We start from the raw sequence: 6,984 nt of genomic DNA on the forward strand, positions 1-6,984 counted from the left end.
ATTAGGCAAGTTTAGAAATTTTATATGTAGCCCACCATGCTCTCAAACATTGTACTAACTGGCCATTTCAATTTATGTGCTTGTTATATTTTGTGTAGGCTTGTGTTAACTTGACTGACCCCCTTGTTATTGGTGAGTGCGGGAAGCTATCTGAACATGGCCTTCCTTGTTCCAATATGTATGATGCTTACAATGCTCATTTCCACTATATCCTTTCATCTGTAATGTTAAATGCACAAGTAGGGCCAGGAGGCATAGAAATTAGAAGGCTTTAAAACACACATCTATGGCTTTGTGCCTAAGTTGTCTAAAGGTCCTGTTACATCGGACATTCTGGTGATGTTGCTGATTGGGAAAACTGGAAAAGAATCAAATGAATTATCTTAGCAATGTGAGAAATAAAAAAACTTCATGTGCAGTGCATTCTTTCTAAGAAGTCCATTCACCAATATGGTGTCTCAACTATATTGTGGTTTTTATGGGGGAAAACAATCCACTCTTAAAACTGAAAGGCATTGCTGTAAACAGGACTTAAACCCAAGCCAGTTGGAAGGCCTGTTGCAGAAGATGCATTTTGTTTTTATGCTGTGGTGTGCATGGTTTACAAAGACTAGTTGCATTTTCTTTGTGTATACTGTTTATTGTATATAGGGGACGTATGAATATAAGGATACAAGGTTTTGTCATAAACATATAAATTCTACTGATTTCCACTGTAGACTGCTGTCTTACTGTGTAGATTTACAAACCGATCCACTGACTTTGATTGTGTAATTTAACAATAGAACCAATAAATAAAATTTAATTAAGTCTTTGCTCTTAGTTCATTATTTCTTTATCTGGAAACACTTGTTGGGAATTGTGCAGTTAAGAGGCAATGATAAGTTTGACAAGAATGAAGTAGACAGTAAGAGTCAAGCATGTGATATTAAAGTTATGGCCATCTTGAAATGTATTCCAAACCTAGACCACAATACTTCCTATAGTCAGGGAGGCTTTGAACCATGGTGAAGATTTTTGTCCTGCTTTTCAGAAGTGACTGAGCACCCACCGCTTCTGTTGGTTCCAACACAGCTGTGGCTGCCTGCATTTTTTTTTTTTTTTTTTACAATATCCACTGTTTTTACTTGGGGGCTCATCCTGCTAGATCCTGAGCCAGTGGTCCACTCCATTGGGTCCATTGGCTTCAGCCCTAGAAAGATTTCAGTGATACAAAGAAGGCCTTTATTGTCGTTAGAACTGGGGGGACACAAAAGGGATCGGTCAGAATTTTTCAGGCCCTGTGACAAGCAGAGGGAAGTAGAAACATGGTTCAAGATTGGCCAGCCAAACGACTTATTTCTATTTGGGTCAGGGGCTTTGTCACATTCCTAACGTGCTCATCAAAGCGTTACATGGGGTGTTTACAGAAACCAAGAAATCCACAATCCGGCTGCCAGCCAGAAACTACTGGCCCCAAGTCTCTCCAAAACCCTTCAGCCCAGCTCTGCAAATGCAAATAGGTGTCCAGTTCTGCTCTGACATATATACCCAATGCAGCCTCCTTGAAGCCAGCATGGTGTGTAAATCAGAACAGACCCTTGGCCTACACAAATTCCTTTGGAGAAAGTCCACTTTCTTCCAAATTCAATGTAAAGGCAAAGAATGGGGTCTTGGGGTCAAGACTAATGCTGGGTGGAGAAAATCAGGCAGGAGCACATGGAGCCACATCTGACTGCTTCGGCTTTACACAGAGGCCAATTGGTATGGTGAATAGCCCCAGTGGACCTGTTAATAGATGCTAGTTGTGAAAAATGCTTCTGTGCCATACCAAAAAGCAACCCAACAGTGAAGTGTGGCACAAAACCAGGCACATTTAAAAAAACAAAAACAAAAAAAAACAGCCAAAGAGAAATGTTTTGACAGTTGAATAAAACATCTTCTAGTTCAGAGGAAGAAGGATGTGGTGTGTGTGGACAGAGGAACTTCAGTCTAGAACCCAGAGTTCAGAAGCTCCTTGCCCTCAGATCATCTGATGGCTCAAAGAAGAATGGACACATGTAAAGATGTAACAGGAGAAATCTTCTGAAAACTAATGAGAGGTTTTAAGTTTCCACCAGATTTGGATACAAGCAAAACTGAAGGTGACCAGCTAGGAGGACATCAGCCCAAGGACCAGTCAATGCAGCAATCTGAGAATTCACAGACTGAGATGTAACAGAATGAGAGAAGCAAATTGATTAACACTCAAATCCAATACAAATTTTAATTGGTGCTAAGCACTTCTGACAAACAGGCAATTTCACTTAGGTGCTTAAATGGGACATGTGCAATCATGAAAATCTGTCCCCAACATTTTGTGTGAGGACTTTCGAAGGTCCAAAGGAGCAGAACCACTTGACCATGACTGACATGTAAACAGCTAAATTGTAATATATCAGTAGATTAAAAGCTGCATGCTCAACAGTACACAGCTAGTCAATATCATGGGACTATATTTTCCCAAAGAAAAGTTCATAGGAAAACTCCCAAATTCCTTTCTTCATAGGTTTGGCTTTGAAAGCTTTCCTGAGCTTGGGTTACATTGAACTGGCTTCTTCTAAACATGAGGATTTGTTTGCAATCCTGTGAGGCTTTGAATTTAACTAAAAATAAAGTTTGAAAATTTCAGAACCATAAAATCTGAACAGCCTTTTACAGGGTGTTGTGTTTTCAGCTAATATTTTATGTTTACTAGAGTGCATATTAAAACTATTAACACATTGGTATGTAAGCGATGTTGAAGATTAACTGCTCAATTGATTTCTGTTAATTAGCTTCACAGCCCATTTATTCTGTTGATACTTTTTAATACAGCATCATACACGTTCGATTTCTATATGCTATTATTAAATAATAATGAACTAATCCATTTTCTTTTCTATGTAATTACTTCTTAAAAATCCAAATACTATACAAAAATCACTGGTCAGAAACGTGCCTAGGAGCTGATAAATGTCAAAGCTATCAGTGCTCCCATTAATCACATTAACGAGGGAAGGATCAGGCAGACTGACACACGCCCTCCTTTTAAATTTTGGTAGAAACATAAAACAATTGAGGAAGTCCTTCAAGTTGATGGAAAATTAACCCTAATCTATGGACCTAGGCCGTTGATCGGTGTTGAGCATTTGCAGCAAAGTGTGATGGAGGGAGGCCCAAAGGAGAGCAGGTCCTTAGAGAACAGTCCTTTTACAGTGAAAATATTTCTCAGGCTGTTTATATATAATTAAATTTTTCAGATTAAAAATACCTCTGTCACCAAGGTGATGAACTGGAGCTGGGCATGTCTATAAACCCCCTTGAAAATAGGCTCATTCCGACTAGCCAATGGGGGGCTTGCTTGTCTTTTCATACCGTTCATCTGTTGGTGCAGCTCAGCTGGCTTCAGTGGAGTCGCTCCTGATCTAACCCCATGCGGGAGAGGAGGCTTGGGCCCTAAATTGTGATGGTAGTTTCCATCCACGAGAGCCGCCTTCACTTTGTTTCTCTCCTTCCTCCAGACCCACGTTAGTTTAAAGCTAGCTCTTGTTTCGTCTGCATCTGGAGCTGCGTGTGATGGGTCACATCCCCATTTGACTCGCTGTCAGCAATGACCAAGGCAGCACAGAAGCCAAACACCAGGGTTGCTTTGGAAGGTCACCTTGGTCCTGGTACATGAGCATCCCCTGAGGACCAGCCATTCCTTAGACATCTGATTCTTCTTGGATGAGATGAAAGCAGCCCCTTCCCATCTTTAGGCATGGCCTCCCGGTCTGCATGCTGGTGCTGATGTGGGAGGATGGGGATGGGGAGAGAACTGGCCTGCAAATACCCTTTCTTCTATTAGCTCCCTGCACCAAAGGGTAGAGGAGCACTAGGCTGGGACTCAGGAGACCAGGCTCCTATTCTCACCTCAGCCACTGGCCTGCTGGGTGACCTTGGGCAAGTCGCTTCACCTCTCTTTGCCTCAGTTTCCCTACATGCACAATGGAGCTAATGATCCTGACCTTCCTTTGTAAAGCTCTTTGAGGGCTATGGATGGAACATACTAGGCATTAGACGCTCACTAGGAGATGAGGCACTGGGGATCCTCTACCTCTAGGGCAGAATGGTAGTGATATGAGGAGTGGGTGTCACCTACCACCATCTGTCACATCACCCACCCACACCCTGTTTTTCCCATGCCCCACCCAAGGCCTACCACACTTGCTCGTAGGTTTTGACTACACACCAAAACACGGCTGCCAAAGGCTCAGTGGAGAAAGAATGAGTAGGCGAGCAAACTAAGGAGAAGCAGAAAGAGGGAGGGAGAGGACAGGATTGTGAGAGTTCACCAGTGTGTTTGGGGGGAGCTCTCTCACCTCAGGTGACCAGCATCTGCCATCTCAGCTTCACAATGGTGAACTGCCCTCTAAGCCTGAGCTAAGAGGTTTCACCACATTCACCGACGGCCTCCTATCTGCCCTGCCCGCTCTTGTGCCCTGACAGTCTGATGTGGTGGCAAGGAAAACGTAAAAACCCATGGATAAATGTAATTAAAAAACAAGAAGTTGAGCCCCTGAGGCTTTTCCGAGTTCCCTTCCTTGCAGATATGCTGCCATCTCAGTGACAATGACTCCCCTGAGCCACAAGAGAGAGATCTGCATAGAACTGCAGCTTTGCTGACTAGGTCTGGGCTGAATAAATGCCCCAAACCCTGTCCCAGAATGAAAATCCTGCGATAGGTCCCCTAGAGGAATTCTTGTCTTGAGTTGTTCCAAGGCTCTGGTCAGGCAGCTAGCGGGGCCAGACGCAGCATTTCCCACACCCCTTGCTCTGCTGTCCTGCCTTTGTTCTTGTCTTCTGCCCAAGGCTCAGATTTCTGTCTGGGAATCTCGTTGCGCTGTTGCCCTTAGCAGCACCATTGCACATTTCCCCCATGGCCGGGTAAGCTGGTGAAACACAAACAACTGCAGTTTTCTCAGGGCAGGAGCCTTTTTTCATTCTGAAATTGAGTAATTGCCCAATATTACTTAAAATACAATGTTAGCGACATGGCGGGCACGGCCTCTAAGTTCCAGTCTAAGACCAAGGAGCAGAGCCCGCTCATTACTTGCTGGTTGGGCTCATGAGGACTAAAACAGAGCCCCTCATGCAGGCACGGCGATCTGGCCACGCCAAATAACTATTTGCAGGAGCACAGCCTAGATGTGAGTAGTTCAATTGACAGCTATGTTGTTGTCTTTGAACGCTGGGACAAGAGCTAGGGACCGAGTTGTTTTTCTCCGATGGCTAAGGCTATACAACGCTATAGAATTATATGAGGGGTCATGAGGAGGGAAAGGCCGGGTTGGCTTTAAGCTGAGCTGCAAAAGAGAAATATCAGGCTCTTCCTTTTCCTGCTTCTGGCTGATCTTTAGAGACAAGATTAGCAGTTGGGACTTCAGTTTTTCTTTCAAACTTTAATGGATCTTATTGGGTCCTTTTCTCTTTTAGTGTAATGTTCCTTTATTAATATAGATTTTATGACCTGTTTTCCACTTCAGTGCCGCCAGTCTGTTGAGTCTATGCACTGTTGCCCACATCCAAGATAGTTGCTAACACGTTTCTTGTTTACTTTTTTCTTTTGCCCTTGACAAAGATGGCCACTGCAGTTTCAGGCTCTCAGCATGTAGCTTTATAAGAGAAAAGGGCCAGGGCAATGGGGGGGGGGAGGGTGTCTCCTCACTGTGTCTTTCTCAACAGGGGGTGGTGGCTTGTTCTTTCTGCTGCACTGCTGTCTGATGGCAGATTGTGGCCCAGCTTCCTGGCAGATTTCTTCTTGTTTGCTTTGATATTTTACCTTCCTTCTGTGTCGTCTGTTTTCTTTTTCTCAGCACTAGTTTGGGATCCTTGCAGCCAGCGGTAGCTTCTCCTGGAAGAACCCCAGTTACATGCACAGGTACAGAAATAGAGTACTTGTGGCACTTGTGCAACAAATACTCCTTTTCTTTTTGCAAATACAGACTAACACGGCTGCTACTCTGAAAGGTACAGAAATGATGCTCTTTTATTCGCAGAGCGCCTGCAGGATACTAACAGCCTAGCTCCCAGCAGGGCTGGGAAGCTCAGGTTACAATGCGGGGACATGTCATTCCTGCTGCTAGCGCCCTCTCCAGAGGGCGAGGCTGAATCTGAAGAATGTCCTGCCGCTAATGCCTATCTAGGGAGGGGGTAATATTTGCCAGGTGAGCTCTGGCCTCCTATAGTAAATCTCTACTGGTACTCCCCTACTTTTGTGTGAAACACAGTTTTAGCACCCTCAAAGTGGAGTTTACACTGGTAACTTACACCAGGGGTCAGTTAAGCCCATCAGTTTAAACCAATACATGGTAGATAAGTAATGATAATAATAATTAATAAACCCTAATTACTGAGAAGCAAAACATCTCAATTAGTAAGTATGAAATTCAATCAGGATTTCCTAAGACAATCTGCCTGTTCCTGCAGCCTCATCGTGGAAGTGGCTAATTTCATTTACTCTGTTTCTTGATGGTCTTCAGCCCTATTACTATGATGCTAATATTGTCCTGTTTTATTATCTCTGGAGAATGAGTGGCCAATCTGAGCCCCTTAATATAATTTGGCTTCTAAGTTTCAAGGGGATCTATTCACCAGATTACATCGTCTCGTCTCGGAAGTTGGGTGGTGAAGTCTGGAAAGCCGTGAACATGTTATGTCGGACGGGTAAGGCATTAATGATACAGCTGTTTGTATTTGAAAACAAAAACCAAAATGCTGACGCAAACTATGCAAAGCAAAGACAGGGTTCCTAACAAGAGCTGAATGTTCAGACACACAAAAAATGAGAGTTCAGTTGGTGATAGATATTGCAATCGCATGCAATATCTTTGGGGGCCATACTGTATTAAATCTATGAATGGTTTATATATGATTTTGTTCCACTCCATGAGGGGAGGGGGAGGGAAGGGAACTACAGCTCATCCAAGAACTCAAAACAGTGAG

The sequence above is a fragment of the Dermochelys coriacea genome, chromosome 9, assembly GCF_009764565.3.
Source record: "Dermochelys coriacea isolate rDerCor1 chromosome 9, rDerCor1.pri.v4, whole genome shotgun sequence".
Classification (NCBI taxonomy): Eukaryota; Metazoa; Chordata; order Testudines; family Dermochelyidae; genus Dermochelys; species Dermochelys coriacea.